We start from the raw sequence: 26,862 nt of genomic DNA, 5'->3' as shown, positions 1-26,862 counted from the left end.
ATATATATATATATATATATATATACTCTATACCACTAAAATCTACCTTTTTTAACTTACATTTGTTAATTTTTAATTAAAATTTAATTTTTATTTTTACTATTACTTAAATGTAGAATCCTGAAAATTTAAAAACAAATCTGTAAATAACATTTCAGGGTTTCCTTTTCCACATTTTCACATTTAATTCATCGTGTTACTTGCATTTTGTAATGATTTAGTGAAGTTTAACCGCAGTTTGTATGTTCTTCTTTCTACAGCATTATTTCCCAGCATACTCATTGTGTTGAGGTCTAACTCTGACTGATGAAGAATTCCTCAGCTCTTCCTCAGTTGAGCTGTAGTTTGTGATTCCTCTGGAGGACAGATGTGATCTTCTATAAGAGCTGCTCATCTATAACACAGTGTTATGTAACGCATACCCCTCCAAACCTCATTTACCTGTGTGTCTGGGGCTTCGTCTGACCCTCCGTGTGTTTAATCCACGCAGAGCACTTTAACATCTTCACGTCTGGATGCGTTTGTCCTCTGGGAGGAGAGCATCAGATGCTGAGAGAGCATCCTCACACACAGCTGCTGTGGGGGCCGTTGCCATGGAAACCCCTCTGTTTGATGATGCGGATGTCAAAGGACACTCACGAGACATTAGATTTAAGACTTTTACTGGAGAAGAAGAAGAAACAGGAAGTCAAGCCACTCAAGAAATAGACCATAACGAATAAACAGTGCATTTACGAAAGATGCTCCTAAAAGATGGATGCTGCGCAGGGCACGCCAAATTAACCTCTCACTCAGAAACCACATCTGGTGACTACATGTTTAAAATACTGGCCAACATCTATCAAACATATACAATGTCATAGATTAGACTTAAATATATTAATTATGAAATCAGTTGATCATGCCATAAAATATCATTATTTATGTTTTATATTATGTATATATTACTTACTTAAATTAATTGTAGTAATGTATTGAACATAAATCATTTGTATTTTTTTAAAGTTGCTAAACATTAATTAATACATACACACACACACACACACACACACACACACAGATACTGTATATATATTTCAATAAATAATAATAAAAAAAAAAAATTTGCTTTTTGTCAAGTGTTTCCCAACTGTATGTAGTTTGTGTTAAGTGCTGTTTTTTGTATGGAATGTTTAAACACACAATTGTACACACAATTGAAAGCAGAATAAAGAGTTGAACTGGTCTGTCCTGTGTGAAGGTTACTGGATGAGTGATGCTGGTGGAGTGTGTCTACTCTTCATTTGGTCTCTGTTCTGGTGACACAGTGATACTGATGAACCAGTTCCTGGTGAAAGGGTTTCTGGGAGAGTTTCAGCTCGATGCGTTCAGCAGACTCCAGCGTCGAGCTGCTTTGTTCCCCATCAGCCCTTGCTAACGAGAGCATGAGAGACTATAATTCATCTCAGACGAGGTTAAAGTCCAAGAGCTCTCGGAGAAACAGTCACAGTCCAGCAGACGAGATTCAACGCTACAAATAACCCAGACGCTACAGCACAAAGTCATGAAGACTCTACAAACACTGACTGACTCTGCCCATTTATTTGATGCTTTCTGCATTGCTGGACTGCTACACCAAGGTCACGGGTTCAATTCCCAAGCAATGCATGAACTAATCACACGTGCAGCTTGAATGCTCTGGATAAAAGCATCTGTCAAATGCATGAATGTAAATGTGTTCATGCTGTGAGCCGCTGATCATGATGAATACACTGTATTATGGCCCTGCTTAAACACCAAAGATTAAACATTAAAAAGGAATTAGGCTTTTAAAAGGTTTTTGTGCACTTTACAGCTAAATAAACCAGTTTAACTCCAGCTGATATGTGTAAAGTCAAAACTTTAAACAAATGATGATCGCTGAACTTCCTCACCGACACCGGTGTTTCATAAAAAAAAAAAAAATAATCAAAAATTATTTTCATTAATTGAAATAAAATTTAACTAAAATGAAAAAAGATGAAAACCTTTAAAAACTAAAAAAAAAGTGAATTAGAAATGTTGCCTGGAATGTACTAAAATACTTAATGTAATAAAAAATTGAAAAAAAAACACCATTTAAAGCGCAAGGTTGTGGGGTCGATTCCCCGGGAACACATGATAGGTAAAAATGCACTGTAAGTCGCTTTGATAAAAGCGTCTGCTAAATGCATAAATAATAATAATTACAAAACCCATGAAAATGACTTAATGTAAAATTTTAAACTATATAAAAATTTGAAAAATTATGAAATATCATAAAATGACTAAAACTTAACATGAAACTTATCTAATATTTCGATTTTATTTCAGCTTTATTTCAATCACAGAAAATAATTTTAAAAGTTATTTTCTAAGTCTTATATAAAGTAAAATAAGTTTGATGAAGTACTAAAATTTCTAACACTAAAACAGATAAAGATAAAAATGAAACACACACACACACACTTACACGCACGCGCACGCGCACACACACACACACACACACACACACACACATGGTAAAGCGCTCCTCTTCTCGGTCGTGTCTGGCTGCTCTAGATTTAGTGCTGCTGGTTTTGTCAGTTAATTGCGGGTGCGGAGCGGCCGGGGTCAGAGGTCACGCTCGCAGCGGCGGGGTCTCTGTGAAACACAGCTAATCGCTCATAAAATGTGTCAGCATCCAGATATAGCGCTCGCCGGCGATACGGAGGTCACCTCTGCAGCCGGACACAGGGCTGATGGGAAATCACACACGGTCTGTTTACAGCCTGCTATCACACTGAGAAACACTCCTGTCACAGATCACACACACGCACACACACACACAAACACGCACGCACACACACTCACACTCTCACAGACACACTCTATCTCACACACACACACACGCACATACACATGCACATGCACACACACACACACACACATGCACGCACGCACGCACATGCACATGCACATGCACATGCACATGCACACGCACACACACACACACACACACACTCACACAAGCACACACACTAGAGGTGGGCGATACTGCAAAATTTGGTATCGATCAGATACCAAATACATATAGGGTCAGTATTGCCGATACCGATACCAATATGATACTTTTTACTTAAAAAAATAAAATAAAATACTTTTGTAGGGGAGTGTAGTAGGTCTGTCATTATTTCTGAGGTGGATGAATGATCAATTATTTAGGCAATATTTTTTATTCATGTATTGAAGTCCACAAAATTATTAGTTATTAGGCACTGTAGAATTAATTCTTTACATCCATCAGTAGAAGTAGTAGCAAAGTGGGCCAGGATGTGAAAGCAGCGTTTGCTCAGGATTGTAGAGGTAGAAGACACGAGCAAAGTATAATGAACGTAGATGAGATTTAAATTAAAATATCGATACAATTGTAGCGATCCGATACAAATACCAGTGTTGGCATCGATACTATCGATATTTAGATCGATCCGCCCACCCCTAACACACACACACACAGCTCTGAGTTCAAGCAGGATCATCCTGAAACTCAAAGGATAGCCTTGTGTTCCTACACATTATTATTATCTTGTGCTCTTGATTTAGTGTTTCTCTAAAGCAGCACATCATTTTTTTTTATTATTATTTATTTATAAAGGTACAATGCACAATTTTTAACATAAAATTCACATTTCATGCATTGCACCGGATTTAGCCAAAAGGCTCATTTTCATCTGTAGTCCCCGGGCAGGTCAACACTTACAAAGCACAGAAAATACCCATATGTTAACATACAATAAATACATAGACACATACTGTCAGGGCCATAAATGGCTGTAAAATAAATAAATCAGTGAGTTTATCTACAACAGTATTAGTGGTTACATAGTTGGTTTGATTTTAAAAAAGATTTTAACTTAAATGTAAAAAGACCATGAATTTTACACCCTTTTATGTCCTCTGGTAGGGCATTCCACTGATTCGTGGCTTTGACTGTAAAAGATTACAGCCCAAATGCAGAACGACGAAGGGGAACTACACAATTACTCATATGAGATAGTCTGGTTGATCTCAATACAGAAGGAGGCAGACCGTTTACAATTTAGTGAACAATACACATGCTTGAATAAAGTCTAAAATTGTCAACGTTTAAAAAATTAATTATATGTCTCTATGATCCTACACAGGGGCGGATCTAGAAAAATATTGATGGGGTGGCGAGAAGGGGGCAGGAATTTCTGAGGGGTGGCAACATATGGCAGACGTATATATACTGAATTTAGTCACAGTTATCACAGTTTGATGATAAATATATGTGCACACTACAAAAGGACACAGCTATCATTTACAAACTTAATCTCATGCAATCAATGTCTTGCATTTGAAACAGTTCATATAAGGAATAAGTGACCATACCCCATAAGCCCCTCACACTCACTAATGCATACAGTATGCATCCACATGTCATTAAGAGCATTATAAAAGATTCAGTCTTATCAATATGTCAATTTATTATAAGAAACACAAGATTTTAACAGCCATTTCCAGCTGGGGAGACTCAACTGATTTTCTACACTTTAGTGTTAATCATCATCTAACTCAACCAGTCAAGAGCTACATTTAGCCTTAGATGTTATATGAATATGATCCTGAAGCATAGCTTTTATTAGCTGACAATAATAATAAATGAATAAACATTATAGGCACACATATACAAATGTACTTTTAGAAATTGTTTCTGAAAAATATGGTGTTATTGTTTTGGCAAGTTTCAAATAAAACATCTGTGAAAACTTGTGTGATATTCCTTTAAAATAATGTTTTAGTAGATCTTTTGTTAAGTATATTTTACTAAGCAATTTCTTACATAATTTCTTTGAGTTAGACCAAACTTTTACTTTGGTGGGTTATAACCAGAGTTTCTGTGTTTTTTAATTCACTATTATTATTAGCTAATAGGCCTACTTGAAGTATAGCATACTCTACTGTGCAATAGTACTATATTTCTATTTGAGTTTCTTCAAGTTATACCGAAATTTATTTTGACAGGTTGTCATAAAGACATTGCCGTTTCTGTCAGTTTGTGTATACGATACGAATGAATGACGATAGTTTTATCAAATGAAATGGTGAAATCCTCTCATAGCGCGCTGACGTGCACATGTGTAGCATACATCATGTGTTAATATAGTGAAGAGCTGAAAACACCACGCGTGCTTCAGTGTGTGTGTGTGTGTGTGTGTGTGTGTGTGTGTGTGTGTGTAGAGCACACATTCCCAGAGACGTGTAACAACACCTTCAGGGCCGCTGCTGTCCAAATGTGTGTCCTGAGCAGGAGTGTACTGTTGTGCCCCCCTTCCTCAAATATGATTATGGAAAAAAAAAAAAAACGACTATAGTGGTGAAAAAAATAACTTTAATCAAATGATGTAAATGTAAATGAAATAAATGAATAAATTGTATTTTTACAAATCACAATTGTAGCTCTCGACATTTACCTGTGGCTATAACTTTATTATGACTCTAATTTATTTTATAGTCTCAAGCATTCAGAAATCATGCAAAAGGAAACTAAGCAGTTTTACTATGATAAAACCATGGTTTATTTTTGTAAGGGTTGTGATATGCATGTTTTTGTTGTTTAAGAAATTATAAAGCCTGTGTCATCTATAGCAAAAAGGTGTCCAAAAATGAAAGATTTAGTGAATATTTGAATGCAATGTTTGGTCAGTATCCTAAACAAGGATTTGATTGTCCTGTAAGTGTAACAGCAGCAATCACATGACATTTGTAATAACATGTACATCATTTGTTTATTTTGTATTTGCCTACATTATGTATTTTAACAGTGTTATTATTAACCAATCATTATTGCCTCATTTTTTTATATAATGCATTTTAAGTCATTTTAAAGGCTATTGATGGCTTAAGCCTTTCTTTATAGCAACAACAACAAAAATATTACAGTATATTAATACTTTGTAAATTATTAGAATTTGGGGATCGCAAATCATTTGAGTCAGTTCGGGAGTTCAAAGCTATCACGAATCATTTGAGTAAGTTTGGAGATTGCGAATCATTTGAATCAGTTCGGAAGTTCGTAGCGGGATCGTGAATCATTTGAGTCAGTTTGGGAGTTCGGAGCGGGATCGCGAATCATTTGAGTCAGTTCGGGAGTTCAAAGTGGTTTCGCGAATCATTTGAGTCAGTTTGGGGATGCAAACCATTTGAGTCAGTTCGGGAGTTCAAAGCGGGTTCGCGAATCATTTGAGTCAGTTTGGGGATCGCGAATCATTTGAATCAGTTCGGGAGTTCAAAGCGATCGCAAATCATTTCAGTAAGTTTGGGGATTGCGAATCATTTGAATCCGTTCGGGAGTTCGTAGCGGGTGCGCGAATCATTTGAGTCAGTTTGGAGATCGCGAATCATTTGAATCAGTTCGGGAGTTCGTAGCGGGATCGCGAATCATTTGAGTCAGTTATGGGGATCGCGAATCATTTGAGTCAGTTTGTGAGTTCGGAGCGGGATCGCGAATCATTTGAATCAGTTCGAGAGTTCGGAGCGGCTTCGCGGATCATTTGAATCAGTTCGGGAGTTCAGAGCGGGATCACGAATCACAAAAGAAAGATTCGCGCTCGTAAATTTTCAAATTGGCCATAACCTTTAATTTGTTTTTGCCAAGTGGTGTGGCAGTAGGGGTGGCAAGGCTTTCTTTTAGGGTGGCGTCTGCGATTTCAAGGGTTCACCAGCATTACAGTCATTTACTATGTTTTCCAGTTTAAAAATGCTTCAAACAAGATGCATTTAAAAAAATAATATATATATATATATATATATATATATATATATATATATATATATATATAGCAAAATTGATATATATTTTTTCTTATGTCATCAACTAGTTTCTTTCATATTTCAAGCAAAATATTTTTTTAATGGGTTTCCAGTTAAAGAAAATTAAAATTAAAACAAGATGCATTTATTTATTTTGCTACATTCATTTATATATTTTATCCTGATTCCATCATCAAATTGTTTCAAGCATAAACCTTGCAAAAACTGTATATTATTTTCCAGTTAATAAATGCTTCAAATAAGATGCATTTATGAATTTACTGCAAAAGTTGTTATATATGTCATTGGCAAATTGTTTCTGTCTATAAATCTGGTTTTCCTGTTAAAAACTAAAGCCACACAAGGTGCATTTGTTTTAAATAATAAAATTAATTGTACATATTTTTCTTATGCCATTGGCCTTACAAAATAGTAAAATCTTGTTTTCAGGTTTATAAAAAAAAAAACAAAAAAAACTAGATTTGCATTTATTTTAAATTCATTGCAAAATTTATTTATTGTACATTTTCTTATTATTAACCTTGCAAAATAGTTGTATTTAAATCTAGTTTTCTATCTAAAAAAATGAAAGATATTTAAAGAATTTTATTACTTTTTTGTATTTATTAATTTTGATGTCTTTTTTTTTGCCATTGTCAAACTGTTCCTTTCTTGTTTCAAGCATAAACCTTGAAAAATCGTTTTTATTTAATTTTAATTTAATAAAAAGATGTTTAAAACAAGACACATCTAGTTGAAAGTTATTGCAAAATCAATTATATATATATATATATATATATATATATATATATATATATATATATATATATATATATATATATATATATATATATATCTTTCTTGTTTCATGCATAATCCTTGAATATTTGTGTTGGATTTGTGCTCAAACACTAATTATGTTCACTCAATCTATTTTTCTGTTCTGTAATGTAAGAATGGAGTCGTATTAGCCATCTCTTGACCTGTGACCCCTTCCTTCATCATCTGCTGGGCTCTGAAGGACCTGAGCACCATTGCTGTGTGTTTCTAGAAGCACGCAGGTATCTGTGGTCTCTCCTGGAGCATTACACAGGTTACCCATGAGCATCCATAACCAAACTGGGCTGTAATTGTGTTCCAGGGGTCAGGCAGGGGTTGACCGCCTCATTTCTCACTCGCTGTCTCCTAAAGAGTGAAAAACTCAATCCCAGGGTTCAGTGCTTCTGCGGTGCCCTCTGAAAGCAGAGGAGAAACCCCAAACTAAGGCCAGGAGACACACTAATGAGCGCGGTCAGATCTTCAACATCCGCTATCAGTCGCTCTCGGCCCAACAAATGAGTCTGATATGAGTCTGATGGCTCCAGAACATCCTGAACACACATATATCATCACGCGTGGATGGGAAACTCAAATAAACAGACACTGTATGAACCTTAAAGAGAGAAGATCAGTCAGCGTGAGGAAGCTCATCAGAAACAAGAGACAGACAACAAACTGATAAATACATACGATATGGGGTTTCTGTTTATTATATCAAGTGCTGAAAAGTGTCAACGGAAGCTACTGAATATTTACTTTACTCATTATTATGTTTACAATATTTTAGAATTTTTATTAAATATGTGATTAATGTTTTTTGGCCTGAAGCATGCATCTGACGAAATGAGTCTGAGAAATTCATAACCTTTTCACAAAATGTGAATATTAAAAAGACACTTACCATATATTTGTGTGTAATTAGGACTGAATAATGAGTTTAAAAGAGAGAAGAAAATGCTTAATCAATGACTGAATTAATCACAAATAATAAATAAATAAATACAAATACAAAATAAAACGGAGAAATAACAGACACAAATGTTTCTGTATTGAAAAACATCAACAGAACCTGCTAAATATTTTATAATAATATGTTTTTATATAATATATTTATAAAATATTATTAATATTTTCCAATTTCTTACATAATGAAGATTTTGTACATTTGAAGATTGAACACTTCAGTTATATTTATAATAAAAATGACTATAATGGATATCTTATTAACTGAAGCATGTGTGTGGTTTGCTGCGTCTGTATTTGATCACTTCTCTCAGTCTCGGCTCAGACAGCACACAGTCTGAATAAACCTGGTCTATGAGTCTGTTAGTTATGAGTCTTTATGAGTTTGTGGATGAAACACACGTACATGAGTCGAAGCAGAGCAGAGTATCTACAGCAGACTCAGTGTGATCCAGACTCTGAGAGAACAGCATGTGTTTGTGACTGCACACATGTAAATGTGCTGTTCTATTTCCAGAATGATTATCACACGAGCACAGATAACACTCAGAAACGTTTACTTAAACACACCTTTCTAGCATTTATAAAACTGCATTTTTCCATCTCAAAATAAATCTAAATCACAGCCAATGCCCCCAATGTCAAATGAAACAATGTGTATTTTGACCATTTGTACATTTTAAAACACAATAAAAACTCATTTTAAACATAAATATTGGGTTGAGTATTTAGCCTGTGTCAGTTTTAGCTTTATATCTCTCTCACACACACAAACACACACACACACACACACACACTCTCTCTCTCTCTCACACGCTCTCTCACACACACACACACATGTTTGTTTTTGTGTAAAGTGTGTTCATCCCATAGGTGTAATGGTTTTTATACTGTAGAAACTGTATATTCTATCGTCCTTCACCAACCCTACACCTAACCCTAACCCTCACAGGAAACTTTCTGCATTTTTACTTTCTCAAAAAAACTCATTCTGTATGATTTATAAGTGTTTTGAAAAATGGGGACATGGGTTATGTCCTCATAAGTCACCCTCTCCTTGTAATACCTGTGTTATACCCATGTTATTATACACACATACACACACACACACACACACACACATACACACATACACACACTCTCTCTCACACACACACACACACACACACACACACACACACACACTCTCTCTCTCTCTCTCTCACACACACACACACACACTCAGCGGTGTTCACTGGTCAGTCACTGTGGCGGTGCAGGATGTAATTGGTTATTTCACAGATGTAAGGACTGGTCTAAGGGACACACAACAAACCTGTCATCAGCTACCGGCCGTCATCAATCAATTACTATCAGCCCACCTCATCACACACTACTGTGTGTGTGTGTGTGTGAGAGAGAGAGAGAACAGAGGAAACACTAGAGTGCTGTAAACTGTAGACAGACTGCAGACTCCTGCTACAGGAATCATGTGAGGACACTTTCCTGCTAGGACTACAAAACAACGGGACACTTACATTTATAACACGGAGAAGAAAACACATCACAGCATCATCTCATCTGTCAGCTGATAGAACATGATCATCAAACACCTTCAACTAAACTAAAAGAGCTATTTCAAATTAGGGGAAATGTAAATTGTTTATAAATAATACTACAAATCATTATAATTATTCATATTTTTATATAAAATATTACAATGACAAAAACCACACACTGTACGGTTACATTAAAATTAAAAGTCAAGATAAAAAGTAATGATATACACTGTATGATCATACCTTGGCTTAAATACATAAATGTAATGTAATATGCACTGATAGTGTTTGGTGATGTTATCAGAATATTCATAAAACTAGATATGTTGGCTATGGGAGATGCAAAATTACTAAAGATATAAAGCCTTATTTTATGTCAAATGCATCAACAAGATAATTCTTCTGACAAAAGTGGCAGATATTTTATTTATTAAAGAATAAATAGGTAAAAATATAAATTAATATTATTAATGAAAGGATCTTTTCATCATAAACTCCTAATTTTGATCAATTTTAGCATCTCATGTAAATGTTTCCTGGTTTAGCAGTGTTTAGATATCTGCGCTGGAAAACCAGAAGAATACGGAGTAAGAACATTACTTTTCATCAATATCAACTACATGGAAACATCAGAACTACTAAAGCTGAAGTGTGTGTGTGTGTGTGTGTGTGTGTGTGTGTGTGTGGTGTTACTGTGTGCTGCTGCAGTTTGTTCTAAGAAAAAAAACAAGAAGTTATAGTTATAATGAGTCTTAGCAAGCAAACGTTGTGCTTTCTGACTGCAGGAAAACAATGTGAAATCACACAGTGACACACACACACACACACTCGTCAGACGGGCTCGAGTGTGTCCTGTCGTCTGCATGCACGGATTCCTGCCAATTAACACAGAGCTGAGGAACACACAGCTCTCCATCAGTCAGATTCAACTCATCTCTGAGATCCACCGCCAGAGACACAGCTATTATACACTTCAGCTCACACTCACACACACACTTAAACACACACTTACATCATGATCACACACACACACACACACAGCTAGGTAGTTACATTTAACCAGTGGTGGACGAAGTAAACAAATCAAGTACTTGAGTAAAAGTACAGATACGTATAGTAAAATATTACTCCAGTAAAAGTAAAAGTACTCCTTTTTCAATTTTACTCAAGTGAAAGTACAAAAGTACTCAATTTGTTATGTACTTAAGTAAAAAAGTACTGAAATATAGATGTTCAAAATACCTGGGATTTTTTCCAAAATAACCACTATATGGAGTCAAGATATATTTTTGTTGTTGATATGGACTACACTGATGAGAGTAATGTTCACTGTGAAGCTTACACTGTGATGTACCTGAGAGAAAACAGAGATGACCATCTGATCTTCTCCAGTAAGAACAAAGTATTTTAAAGTTTGTTGTTTTACAGAACATCACAGTTATATATGACATGATAATAAGGCCTGAAGATTTTAAGGAAAATATAATTATATTTTCATAATGATGTTTTCCTTCTCAAACCTTGTCTGTGGTGTAAAAACACCCCTGGCCAAACGGGGTGCATCTCTTCCCCTCTTTGATAATTACTGTAGTTACCATGTTCTGAACATCACATCCATTCTTTTGTCCCCATGTAATCTATATAAATATATATATATAGGTGGTTGAATAAAAATATTTGGACATTATTTATAAAAATTACCTCAAGTTAGCACCAGCAAGCTTGTTAGCTAGACAGTTAGCATCAGCTAACAATATTTACTTATTTTCAGTATGGTTATGAATAACGTCCTTAATAACAATGGACGAAAAGTTTAGATCCCTACTGATGATTAAGTCTAGAGTGTGTCCACCTTTGTGTGTGGGTCCATGTACATGCTGAATCGACAGGTAAAAAAAAGCCTCAAGTCCAAATATTCATTTATCACCAATTAACTGTTTGACAAACACTTCCTGCTCAGATGTCCTGATCTGAATTAAAAAAAAAATCTCAAACATGCTCCGCTGTCCCGATCTGAATCAACCGAGTCGCGAACAGGCTCCGAAGTGCCGATCTGAATCAACCGAGTCGCGAACAGGCTCCGAAGTGCCGATCTGAATCAATGGAGTCGCGAACAGGCTCCGAAGTGCCGATCTGAATCAACCGAGTCGCGAACAGGCTCCGAAGTGCCGATCTGAATCAATGGAGTCGCAAACAGGATCCGAAGTCCCGATCTGAATCAACCGAGTCGCGAACAGGCTCCGAAGTGCCGATCTGAATCAATGGAGTCGCAAACAGGATCCGAAGTGCCGATCTGAATCAACCGAGTCGCGAACAGGCTCCGAAGTCCCGATCTGAATCAACCGAGTCGCGAACAGGCTCCGAAGTGCCGATCTGAATCAATGGAGTCGCAAACAGGATCCGAAGTGCCGATCTGAATCAATGGAGTCGCGAACAGGCTCCGAAGTGCCGATCTGAAAACTTCGACCAAAGAATGTGAAAAATAACTCCATTTCTCTAATAACTAAAGACTAATAACCCTAAAAATCTATGAAAGACTCAGATCACGTATCTAAAAATAAATCGCTATAGTAAAAGAGAAATAATAAGAGGAGTGAAGTTTCCTTCCGTTCTGCTGTGTTTGGTCCTCAGGCGCGTCTGACGCTCCGCGGCGCGTCTCCGCCCCTCACACGCGCGTTTACAGCGCTAAATTAATCATCTTTGCTAATTATTATACATTTACTTCATTGTCAGCTTCAGGTACTTCATTTATTATTGTTCAATGAACTGTTTGAAATAAAAAAAAGGTTGTATTTCAGTAATAATTCAAAATTATCAAAATAAAATATATAAAATAATGATTTCTATTTTAATATCCTTTAAAATATAATCTATTTCTGTGATGTGCAGCTGTATTTTCACCATCATTCCTCCAGTCTTCAGTATCACATGATCTTTAGAAATCATGAAAATATGATGATTTATTATTAGAACTATTAATAGTTGTGCTACCAAATATTATTTTGGAATCTGTGATACTTTTTTCAGGATTCTTTGATGAATAAAAAGTTAAAATTAAATAAATAAACGTGAGTAAAAGTACAGATACGTATAGTAAAATATTACTCCAGTAAAAGTAAAAGTACTCCTTTTTCAATTTTACTCAAATGAAAGTACAAAAGTACTCAATTTGTTATGTACTTAAGTAAAAAAAGTACTGAAATATAGATGTTTGCTATTTTATATAGGCTAATTAAATTTTATATTAGCACTATTTTTTTTTTATAATCCTACTGCTCAAAATACCTGGGATTTTTTCCAAAATAACCACTATATGGAGTCAAGATATATTTTTGTTGTTGATATGGACTGTTGTTTTAAAGTGTTTTAAAGTTTGTGGTTTTACAGAACATCACAGTTATATATGACATGATAATAAGGCCTGAAGTTAGGAAGAACATTTTAAGGAAAATATAATTATATTTTCATAATGATGTTTTCCTTCTCAAACCTTGTCTGTGGTGTAAAACACCCCTGGCCAAACGGGGTGCATGTCTTCCCCTCTTTGATAATTACTGTAGTTACCATGTTCTGAACATCACATCCGTTCTTTTGTCCCCATGTAATCTATATAAATATATATATATATATATAGGTGGTTGAATAAAAATATTTGGACATTATTTATAAAAAATTACCTCAAGTTAGCACCAGCAAGTTTGTTAGCTAGACATTTAGCATCAGCTAACAATATTTACTTATTCTCAGTATGGTTATGAATAAACATTCATGTCTGTCTAACGTTACTCGTCCAGTTAATCCAAACAATATGTATAACGTTACTGTTAATACACAATATAAAAACAGTCATGGTAGCATTTTAGTAAAACTGTTAATATTACGGCAGCGGGGAATTTGGACATGCATGAGTCATTTTATTTAATCTGTGTTAGTTTAAGGTTATTTTATTTTATTTTTTAACCTAAAACCCAGAGACGCTGATTGATGTGTCTGAATCGTCTGCACTCGAGCATTTCAGTGGGCTTAAACAGATCACTCTTTACAGCGGATTTAGTTCCCAAAACAACTGACAATTTTGACCTAAATATGATTTTCAGTTACAATAATTAATCCTAAATTTCGACATTAATAACTTACTTTTAGCAACATCAGACGCACGCGCGCTCACAAGATCTGCCGGTTCTTACTGACTCGCACTAAACGGTTCATTTGAATCAGTGAGTGGTCGACTCCAGAACAGCTGCAATCGGATCATTCTAATTCGTAAACGAATCGTTTGGTGTGATTTGCGATCCAGTCCCTCCAGAAAAACGCGATTATGCGATCGCTTGATTTAATGCATAATCAGCCAAAGGCCGTATATTTATGCGGGGTCGCATTTTTTCAAATACGCCGCTCTTTTGCCGCATAAATTACCGATTTCAGAAAGCAAAGAAAATGTGCCGCAAAATCAAGGATTTTTGCCTGCAACAATCACAAAAAAAAATTCTGGAGGGACTGGCGATCCGATTAAAGTTTATTTTAAAAAGACGTTCATGATGAATCAGACACCGCTTCTGCGTGTCGGAGCACGTGATATAGGGAGTAACGATATGTTTTATGAAATGTAGTGAAGTTAAAAGAACGATCTTATGCTTTGGAATGTAGTGAAGTAAAAGTTGCTCAAAATAAAACTACTCCAGTAAAGTACAGATACTTGAAAAATGTACTTAAGTACAGTAACGAAGTAAAGCTACTCCGTTACTGTCCACCACTGCATTTAAATAAAAGGCAAACATCCATCTAAGATTAATGTTCTATGTAGAAGGTATAAATGTTGTTGTGCTAACATCTTGATAATGTAATTAACCCCAGATGAGTGACCAGACGCTCTGGTACTGCTGCTGGTGGAACCACTGTTAGCTGGGCAGATATTCAGGTCCGACCCTCAAGGTGACACCAGAAACAGACATAAATGCCTCAAATGGTACATGCAACATTAATGAAGAGCGCAGACCTTTCCTCTGAACCCTGGACGCATGCAGCGGATGAATGAGACGAGAGAGAGTGTGTGTGTGTGTGTGTGTGTGTGAGAGAGAGACCTCGGCCCTCAGTGCGCTCGTCTCATGGCCTGAAGCTAATCTGCTCTTAATTGCAAACGTAGCTCATTTAACATCTGAAGTGGTGCCAGAGAGCCATGCATCACTATTGGATTCACATCAATCTCACACAGGAACCTTTCCAGGAGTTTATTGCGTGTCGATGGATTGTTTGGGGTCAGTTAATTCAAGCTGCAACACCGGACAATAGAAACAGCCTCTAAATGTCAGAGTATCTTCCAGGAAGATGATGGACCGAGCCAATGACTAAAAGCAGAGTTAAATGAGTCCGTGTGGAGACATTAACATCGATCAGTCCACAGGAGCTTCATCCATCACACGCCACGCATTTGAGTTCATCAGTGAAACAGTCCTGCTGACGCCACACATCTGCTTTACATCGCACTACATATATACATATATACATCATATCTAAGGGTTTTTACAGAAACATATCAAAACACTTATGAATTCAAAACACTTTCAGATCAGAAAGACAGGAGAGAGCCCATGGGTCCAAACAAACACAACACACAGAAGACTGTGACAATAACGTTCCCAGGAGCCCAAATTCAGACCCAGAACAATAAAACCCACAGAAGAGGTGGGAGTTCAAAGGAGGAATCTTTATATTACCAAACTGCAGGGAGAGGAAGAGTAGATATAAGTCATGATCTGCAAGATTAACCACAATCTGATGTGATCTGACCACCTCAGATTAAACCAGTGTTGAGCTGCTGCAGGAGCTTTAGAAGCACAGCAGCTGTGGTCAGAGAGTTCTCGTGTGTTCTGATTGGTGGATGATGATGATGATGAGTGGATAAAGACTAGAGCAATCAAACAGTTAGAGAGTGATCTGCTCACCTGGTTATGTTCGTGGATGTTTCGACGTGGAAATATTGATATTTTATCTGTTAACAACATACTTTTCTTACCTTAATTTCAGTAAATGTTATGAAATTGGAGAACTAATATTCGACTCAGTTCAGGAGTTGGGAGCGTGAATCATTTGAGTCAGTTTGGGAGTTCGGAGTGGGATCGCGAATCATTTCAATCAGTTCGGGAGTTCGGAGTGGGATCGCGAATCATTTGAGTCAGTTTGGGAGTTCGGAGTGGGATAGCGAATCATTTGAGTCAGTTTGGGAGTTCAAAGCGGGTTCGCGAATCATTTGAGTCAGTTTGGGGTTCGGGAATCATAGCTGTATATGGATAGGCATTTTTAACAAATTTAGGAGCTAGTTCTAATTATGTTTTCCACCCGTGTTTAGGTGTGAAATGTGATCTCGTATTTTTTGTTTTAATGATGTGCCTTTTAACAGTATCAAGTATATTAAAAAACTAAACAAATCGTGCCTAAAAAGTGCAGCATCTAGACTAATGTAAAGTTACATGAAGTCATACTAGTGCGTGTGCATTTTGAGTGCGTTCTTTCACTGCATTATTCGGTGTATTCAAATGCATTTATGAATGCATGTTCAAGATATGGGAGTTTGAAAATATTTCAATATTTTTTTTATTTCATTTTATGTAGTTAATCAATATCACAAAAAGAGTGCCATTTCAGTTTTTCTCTAAAAATCAGCATGATTAAAATGTGATATTAAGTTACCAATAATTTAATTACATATACAAAATGTTGCAGAATAATGTAATTTATGAATGAATAAGAGCCTAAAGAACCTTTGTGTTCTTTCTTGTTATTATGGAACCTTTTTAGCATAAAGGTTGAGTAAAGAGTTTTAATTACTGCTTTCCTGCAAAATATATACACATTCTTAAATCAGCATATTTACTAGACAAGCAAAATTACATAAGATATTAATCTTATAATAATAATAATAATAATAATAATAATAATAATAATGATAATAATATGAGGGGATTTTACATTTACAGAAAAACAAGAAGAACAAATGCACTAGCACTGGAGGAAGTGTTATTATGGACATAAATGCTATTCTTGCCAGAAGCACAGTTTGAAGTTAAAATCATCTTAATGCTGGATGTGTTTCAGGTTTTGTCTTCTCCAGATGTTCACTGATGGACTGGAGTGCTGTGGATTATTGGGATGTTTTTATCAGACTCTCATTCTGACGGCACCCATTCACTTCCATTGGTGATCAAGTGATGCAATGCTACATTTCTCCAAACCTGAAACAGAGAAACACACTCATCCTAATGTTGGATGGCCTGAGCACATTTCTTGCTGAGCTGCTCCCGTGCTGTGGACCGTGTGAGATCTGGGTTCCTCTCGTGGAGTTGACACGCTCACATTACTCTGAGCAGTAATGACTGTGGTGTTTGAGTGTGTGTGAGCTGCTCTAATGAGTGTTCATCTCCTCAGCACTTACAGAGCTCACTTACTCTCCACATAATGTGTGAGGACCTTCATGAAGGTTGAGCAGCTCTTAACTGCAGGTACTTCATCAAACCCGCTTCTGAAGAGTCAGATATGAGTTCATGAGTTCAGTTTAACAGCACAGACGCTGAACAAAGAGCCGAATCACTGCAACGTTCACACACTGATACAAGACCAGAATCTGTCTTATTCATGATGGGTTTCATTCAGCTTACACTCAATTATAAAGCATATATCTACTCTATATCTTCATTTAGCTGTATTTTGTACAACATACCAAATGATTCTCACAAAACTCCCACTAAAGTAATTAAAACATGAATGTTGAACAAAGCATATAAGCATTATGTGTATAGAATTCTTAATATAATTCACATGATTCCTCATCTAATTATGTGAAGAAAATTAAGCATTTGTTTTATTGACAATAAAGCACATTCTCATTTCCATGCATTTTATTTTATGGCAATCAATTATTCACAAAGGTGATTCTATTTATTACTGTAACAAATCAACTGTAATACAATCATTTTATTACTTTTATAGTAATAAAAATATTTACCTATATATATATATATATATATATATATATATATATATATATATGTATATATATATATATACAAAAGTTGTTAAAAACATGTATACGTAAATATGTATTATGTATATTTATTTATATGCAGTAGATAGTGGTCTTAAAAATGTGCTTTATATTCCTAATAAATATTTTAAAGGCATTTATTCATAAATATTTTTTTTAATTTAACTTCATTTATTTATTTAGCTAAATTTATCCTCAAATTTGCATGACCATAATTAATTGATTGATTCAATTATCCCCATCATTAATATGTATAGGGATGTAATTTCCTCCGCAGAATTACCATAAAACATTTGATCTATTTCTTTAGCTCATTATTCACAATGGTGATTCTATTTATTAAAAGTCACTAATTACAGTAATTTTATGTTTTACGGCAATAAGAATATTTCCTTATAAAAGTAAGGCAACAATGCAATCAGAATGTTTGATAAAACTGGCTTTTTAAAATAAATATGTCCAATATTGAATAGTAATTAATTATCTGAGAGTGTTGTGTGTTTGTTTGATCAGTATGGTGTGGCAGTAGGTCATCAGCTCATCTTTTCTCATGTTTTCAGCCTCCTCGTCTATCTTCTGTCAGACTGTGTGAGATGACGCTCAGTCTCCTGACTCACACACAGCATCGCTCATGTTCACCAGAGTTTAACAGTGCCATCAGATCAAGATCAGCCTGGGTAATAGCCATGTCAACTACCAATCCTATTAACCCCTGACTGACTAATAGAACTAGTCAAGGCCTGGAAGGAGAACAGGGAGCAACATGATAAATGAGATCAAGCATCATGACCCCTGTGACCTGCTGGACACATCTGGGATCCCTGGTCACATGACACGCAGCTAAACACAGAAAATAATGTACTGTGTCACTAAACCATTGATTTGCTTTCTTTTAATTCTGAACTGTACATTAACATGTATGCATTTATCCAAAGCAAATTACAAGAGCCAACAATATGAGTAATATATAATGCAGATTTATTTGACAACTATATAGCAAAAAAAGCCAGAGAAGAGCGGAATGTGAATAATAATACATATATTTTATTACTAGTATTTCAATTTGACATTCACACCAATTATATAAAATTATATATTTATAAAAAAAATATTATATTAGTTTATGTATTTTAAATTGACATTATAATCTATGTAATATTATATAATTATTTTTAAATAAAATATATTAACAGTAATACACAATAAAGCACTATATAAATGGCTAATTAATTCAGTCATTGTATCATAATATTTATATATGTTATTATTTATTCATTTTAATTTATCATTTATTCTTACACAAAAAACAAATGTATGTTTAAAATGTAAAAATAATTATAAAATTGTTATATTAAAGGTATTTATTAATTTATATTTTAATTATATTATAATCTATTTTAATTAACATTTCAATCAGGCATTTATTCATTGTATTGTATCACACTTTATATTATTATATTAATGCACATATTATATCATTGTATTAATGATTATCTTCTGAACAGGAGTATCTAAGCACCTGCTATTTAACATGGGAGACGTGTTTCTGTTCATGTATTGTCTATGTGAACAGCATACACCATGTGATATGTGTGTCAGCTACAGATGAATATATTTCAGGAGTTGGTTCGGGGTCCAACAGGGATCCAGCACAAACACAGAGCTCACAGATCGAGTCTGTCTCTCTCATCAGAACAAGCGTCCAGCAGGAGCGGTGTTAAACACTCCTTCATCACCTGGCTCTGTGAATGCACGCTCAGTGTTTTCTGATTCAAGCGGCCCGTAAACGCTGCTCAGATGAGAGCGATTAGCTGGATTAAACAGGACGCCTGTGACTCGTGGAAACTGAAACATGCACGAGATCATCTGCGTAATGCACACTGACAGAAGAAAGAATAAACCTGCCCTCCATCATGAAGCAAACACCCTCCAGCGTCACAAAGCACACACACACACACACGAGAGTAAAACACACACACAGTCAGATCTGATCCTGCTGAACGCTACAAACACATCAGCATTTAGAGCATTTTCACACACTGTTTTCTTCTGCACAGACTGTGTTCAGTGCACTACACACTAATAAAAGCATTTACACAATGAAACATAAGTATCAGCTGTATACAAAGTGATCTACAGTCATAAGAGTCTTTTTTCTTTTTATACGGAGATTTCTACATCACCTGAAGCTGAATAAATGATCTCTCCAGTGATGTGTGGTTTGTTCGGAGGACAATATCTGTCTGAGATACAACTATTATAAATCTGGAATCTGAGGGAGCAAAACAATCTAAATATTGAGAAAATCATCTTTGAAGTTGTTCATATGAAGAGCTTAGCAATGCATATTACTAATCAAACATTAAGTTCTAATATATTTACAGTAGGACATTTACTAAATATCTTCATGAACATGATCTTTACTTTATATCCTAATGATTTCTGGCATGAAATAAAAATGTATAATTTTGACCCACACAATGAATTGTTGTCTATTTCTACAAATACAGTATACCACAGAGACTTTTGAGCTTCAGGGTTATATTTGGTTTTTGACTGTTGAAAATCAGAGAAAGAATTCCACATTTTGCACACATTGAGATCCATGCATCTGTGTGACTGAACCATATGTGTCCTTAAACACTGAAATACTGAATTAAAAAGATTGTCAAGAACCTGGATATAAAATCATAATGATAAAACTTTAATTCTTAGATACTTTAATACTTAAAAACACAAGTTACAGGCATGCAAACACTTTGGCACTAAGACAGGTGTGTTTCGCACTGGTTTGGATGAGGGGGAACAAGATGGATTTCTAGTTTCATCACTATTTATTCTATACTATCTATACCCACGTTTGGACTTTGACCACTGAAAATCAGTGAAAACATGAAGCTGCTCTGACCTCCACGTGTCTGTGGAACTGTAGAATGAAGATACCAAACGCAGACTTGAAGAAGCAGAATCTGAAAGGATATGAAGACATCTTTAACATGTCTTGAGCTAGAGGCATGTGAACTGGAACAGGAGTGTTTTAGGCATCGCTCAGATGTGTTTGATAGAGCGAAACAATAAAGACTTTATTATCAACATTATCTGTTCTTCAGACATTCCTCTCTAAATGCAGTAACTATCAGCCCAGCTGTTTAGTGTCCATGACTGAACTATTTGTATATGGAGCCATGAGATGCCCATATCTCTGGGAATGAGCATTTTGGGGTCTTAAAAATGAAGATATCAAAATAAATATTTGTTAAAACCCATATCCTAAAAGGATATTAAGATATCTTTAATACTTCTTGAGTCACAGGCATGCCAACAATGTGTTAATATTGTGCCACAAATATGTCTAAAATCTACAGATTTTACTAAGAGACCTAGCAATCTCTGTGAAAAGAACATCATGATGCTGCCTTCTTTCTCAAGTCAGTTTAGCCCTATTTAATTGGCTCTGAATCAAGTGAAAATGGTCGTTTTGACCCGTCTCCACAAAATAGTAATTACTTAATTACATGCATGACATTTAATATTTTGGCTTTCTTCTCCATTTCATCAAAACTCAGATTTGTATAATGGGTCTGAGTCAGCAGGGAATGACCCTTGACTCTTTGCAGTCGGATTTAAAAAGCCAATAAAAGACGGAAAAATAAAGATAACATTAATATCACTTCCTGTTTATTCACCATACTTTAAGAAGATAGTCAAATGAAATGCATTGCATTATGGGATACAGTATTTCTTTGCATACTGTACACTGTATACAATACAGACAATTCCCTTTGCAGTAACAGTAAGAGCATGCGCATTCAGAGGAACATCTAGGCTTTTAAATTGAGCTGCTGGGGTGTCAATATTACTCTCACTGACAACAAATAGAATCCTTCACTAAATAATGTGATGCATCATCAAGAGTGAAATATGAACGGCAAAGTGACGGGTTCAGCTCTCTCAGGAAAGACACTAACAGAATAGAAAAGCAATTCACTTTGGATTAAAGCACCTGTCGAATGTAAAACTCTACTTTGATCGAGCTCTGCATGCACAGTATTTGATTCTTCCAGTTGTCTTGGTGAATTATCCGTGGTCTCTGCTGAAACGGCTGTGTGTTCCTCCTTTAGAGAGTTTATGAGCAAATACTATACAGTGAAGCTGAGCTGACCAGCCGTCTCACACACTGCTCATATCAGTGAGATTCAACACTTACAAACATCAAACTCAAAGGAATAGAAAGTTCCACAGAGGTCTTCTTTCTGTTGCATTTGCTGCTGGATTTATGCAAACTAGAACTACTGGAATCAGCAAACACATGGCTAAAGAATTTCTCTTTTCTTTAATCTTACAGTTCATGCTTTTTTCCTCATAGGATTCTGAAAAATTATATATATATATATATATTATTTATTTTTCTATCATTTTTGAGTTTACATCTCATAATTATGACTTTTTGTTTCTGACACAGAATAAAAATTGCAACTCAATTGCAAGGTTATATCACACAATTCTCTGAGTTTATATTTCACAATTTGGAGACCAAAAATCTGAATTGTAAGATATAAACTAATATTCATGTCTGAACTGCAATATTTAAACTTTTTATTAAAAAAATAAATAAATAAATATGAAAACAAGACTAAATATATTTATTCATATTGTGTATCAAAAATAACCCTTAATTTGAGAATCTGAAAAACCAAACAAAAATACTGAGAAAGAAAGAAATCTTTTTTCATAACATTTTTCCTGTGTTTGTGCACAATTGCACTTTAAAATTACGTATCAAAACCCCAAAAAACTGATTCTAGCTTCTTGTTTCTAACACAGACTTAATAAATAGAATATACATTTTAATTAGTTATATCTTTTCTTGCAATTGCAGACTTCTCTTCTAACAGTTTGGTCTTTTCCCCAGAAGTATGTGTATATCTCTAGTTAAAGAGACGATTCTTAGAAACCAGAAACTAAGGTTAGAGGATTGTATGGATCTCCAGCAATAAAGCAATGGATAGCAAACAGAACGAGCATTAATTCAGAAATATTAGACATGAACCATGAATTACACACACAATAAAGCATGACAATATAGTTGTAATATGTTTTCATTGAATCTGGTCAGTCCTGTCATTGAGTTTGTGTCTCTGATTACAGCTGATAAGGAGTCGAATCATTAAATGTCCCCATGATCACAGCGAACAGTAAATCAATGAGAAACGCTGAATTATCACGTCTCTAAACAAGCATGTTCAACACTCACAGCTCGTGTCTCACTCAGTCTTTACATGAACATCAGTCAAACATGTGTGTAACAGTGTGTTTTTATGCAATACAAACATATATTGCATGTATGATATACTGCTTTATTTATCCGAGTGCATAACTTTAAGACTTGTGTTCTCCGCTGCGGTCAGACCTGAACTCTCTCTAGCTCTTGTCACTCCGCTGGAATCACAATCTCCGGCCAGTGTGGTCACCTCCATCATCCTAATGTCAAGACACTGAACAACATTAATAACTCAATCTGGGGATTGTTCAGATCGATCCCTGGTCCATTCTGCAGGAGCTGAAGGGAAGCGATGTGTTTATCTGCTGGACACGAGGACACAGATACGGCTGACGTCCGGAGAGACATAAGACCACAGCATCCGGACTGACCCGGAGCGATGGGCCGATAAGAGCATCATGAGCTGACAGAGGTCACACACACAGTTATCAGCTCCTGAATCAATATCTGTGTTCAACATCTGCCATAAACACCGTGAAAACAGAAGCAGATCAGCACAATTAGACCAGATCAACCACTGAGCTAAAAACCTGCTGAGATGCTGATTACTGCATGATTTAATAAACCAGAAAGACGTCATAACACACCATTACACTCAATGAAAAGATGGATGTGAAGACAGACCGAGTTAAATCCAGATGAGTCAAACTCTTAAAGGTCATTTATATTAATAATGCCTCATATTCTGAAGGAAAGAGTATATGTGTAATAAAGATATAAAGATATCAGCACAATCTTTCAGAACAGACCAAGACTTTCATAAATATATTAGAGTACAAGACATCATCGCTCTGTTTCTGTTTCCAATACAAACTCCTTAATACGATTAAATCAGAATACAGTCAAACAGAATATACAAAGATAAAAAGAGTAGAATGGAGTATATAGAGTAATACTTCCATGTGGTATAGAGGGTAAAAAAGAGAGTAGAATATAGTAAGATGAAGTATATTATAGCATACAAAAATAGAACAGAGTATGAAAAATAAGAGTTAAGTTCAGTAGAATAGAGTATATTAGAGCTGAATAGAGTATAAAAGAGAATAACAGAGAAGAATTAAGTAGAATGGAGTATAAAAGTGAGGTACACAGTAGAATTGGTATATTATATTAGAGCTGAATAGAGTAGAATGGAGTACATTTGACTTGAATATAGTAGGATGGAGTGTAAGTATGTAGAATATAGTAATGTAGAATATACTGGCATAAAAGAGTAGAAAAGTAGAATGGAGTTTACAAACAGAAGATACACTTAGGATTAAATAGAGTAGAATGGAATATATTAGAGTTGAATTTAGTAGAATGGAGTGTAAAAGGGTAGAATAAAGTAGAATAGAGTAAAATGTAGAATATGTAAATGTAAAAGAGTAGAATAGAATGGCAGGTTAAATAGTGTAGAATTTAGTTAAATTGAATAAATTAGATTTGAATATAGTAGAACAGAGTATAAAAGAGAGAAGAATAAAGTATAGTAGAATGAAATAGAATTTAACAGAGTAGAATGTAGTATGAAAGAGAATAACATAAAATAGCATAGAATAGAGTATAAAATGGTAAAATAGAGTAGAACGTAGTATATCAGAGTAGAATATTGAAAATAAGAGTGTATAAGAGTTGAATAGAGTAGAAATTTGTAAAAAAGACAAGATCAGAACAGATAAGGAATAAAAGGATAGAATAGTGTAGAATCTAGCACACAGAATAATACTGAAGAATGGAGCATCGAGTAGATTATAGAAATAAATGAAGTATATTAGAGCTGAATAGAGTAGAAAAGTGTATATACGCAGGTTGAAGAGCAGAATAGAGTGCAGTAGATTAGAGTAGAATAAAGCGCATTAGAGTTAAATATAGTAGAATGCAATATTAATTATACTGGAACAAATGATTTTTTGGTAAGTGGTTGCAATCAATTTATTTTATCTACATTTAAATAAACTAATTTAATTGATTAACTTTCAGCAAAAAATGTTTATTTTAATGTAGCTAAAATAAATTGATTGCAAACAATTACCATAAAAAATAAAATAAAATAAAATAAATTGTAAATTCAATAAATCATTTTTTTGGAGAGAGACCTTTCTCCCTGCTTCTCCAGTACATGGATCTGACTAAATCTGCTGTTGTTTCAGCATCAGAACAGTGATCTGACTCAGTAAACATGACTAAATAAGTTCAGGTTTTAAAGCTGATGTATTACGGTCCACAGTAATGAGCTGTCTCACATAATTCACAGACTCCCGGCTCTAATTGCTAATTAGAAAATGTGGAGGAGCTCTAAATGAGCTCAATCCTAGCGGGCCGTTTGTCACACGCATTCACGTCCTCTGATTAACTTCAATTAGTTAAAGAACACGAGATGAGCAGTGATGCTATCAGTGTCATGAGCTCAGATCTGCATGTGACACAGGAAGTGATGATATCCTGCGTTTCCTGCTTCAGCGAGGACATGAGATCTGATCTCATCGCTCAGAGGATCAGGACGAACACACACACATCTCAACAGGGTCCGGACACTGTCCAGCTCAAGGAGAGAGTAAACTGATCTTAATAACCATACTAAATAAAGAGTCAAACTTCTAAAATACTGCTCTACAAATACACATGCATGTCACAATCAAGTCCCTTAACTTCTTACACAAAACAGGGTTACTATTGATAACTAAAAACATATTACTTCAAATAGAATAAACATTAACTGAAATAAAATGAGAAATAAAAACATTCAACATTTTATTTCAGCTAGCTGCAAAGGCAATATTTCTCAGTTTTGTTTAATTAATTACTAAAATAAATAAAACTAGAACATTATAAAAAAAACAATAAAAATGACAAGCACAACAAAATTCCAACTTTAAAATTCTATTCAAAACAGTAAATATATATATAAAAAAATAACTCAAAATGTGAACAAACACTGTATATCAGTGATTATAAAATAACACTTGTGCAGAAATATTGCTCTCAAGATGTCAACCAAAGATCCTTCAGTAATAAACACATTTCTAGCAGAAAAACCCAGCGTGTGTCTCACAGTCCTGCGTTCGTCCTGGACTCCTCCGAGATAAACCCACAGAAGTGACTCAGTCCCATCCCTGCATCATCTGTACTGAGTCACACAGTATTAGAGGTTTTACTAGAGTAACATCTACCCAGGATCCTGCTCTCTGCTACTTCCTTAAAAGTCCCCTGCACTTCCTGCGGTGGAGGAAACAGAAACAACCTCATTTACTCTCTATAACTTCACATTCTGCAGCACATACAGGGAGACAGACATACACACTTTATAGTTTCAATTTTATTTTGTTTCTGTTTATTTAAAAAAAATGGGCTCATTTATTTTGATTTGATCTCATTCTATTTTTCTTTTTTCTTTTATTTATGTTTTAAATCAAATTTGATTTAGTTTCCAT

At 35.0% G+C, this 26,862-nt stretch overlaps 1 long non-coding RNA gene across 1 annotated transcript in view; it reads right to left on the bottom strand.

The window, feature by feature from the left end:
• Positions 1–215: 215 nt before the first annotated feature.
• LOC113043856 (uncharacterized) overlaps positions 216–26,862 on the bottom strand; it is a 32,528-nt gene continuing 5,881 nt past the window's right edge. The window contains exons 2-3 of the long non-coding RNA XR_003275808.1: positions 442–663; positions 216–356 (exon numbers count right to left, since the gene is read on the bottom strand). This is a non-coding gene — a long non-coding RNA (uncharacterized LOC113043856). The remainder of the gene's footprint in view (positions 357–441; positions 664–26,862) is intronic.

This window comes from Carassius auratus, chromosome 25, assembly GCF_003368295.1.
Source record: "Carassius auratus strain Wakin chromosome 25, ASM336829v1, whole genome shotgun sequence".
Taxonomy (NCBI): domain Eukaryota; kingdom Metazoa; phylum Chordata; class Actinopteri; order Cypriniformes; family Cyprinidae; genus Carassius; species Carassius auratus.
This window is presented reverse-complemented; position numbering and strand designations above follow the sequence as displayed.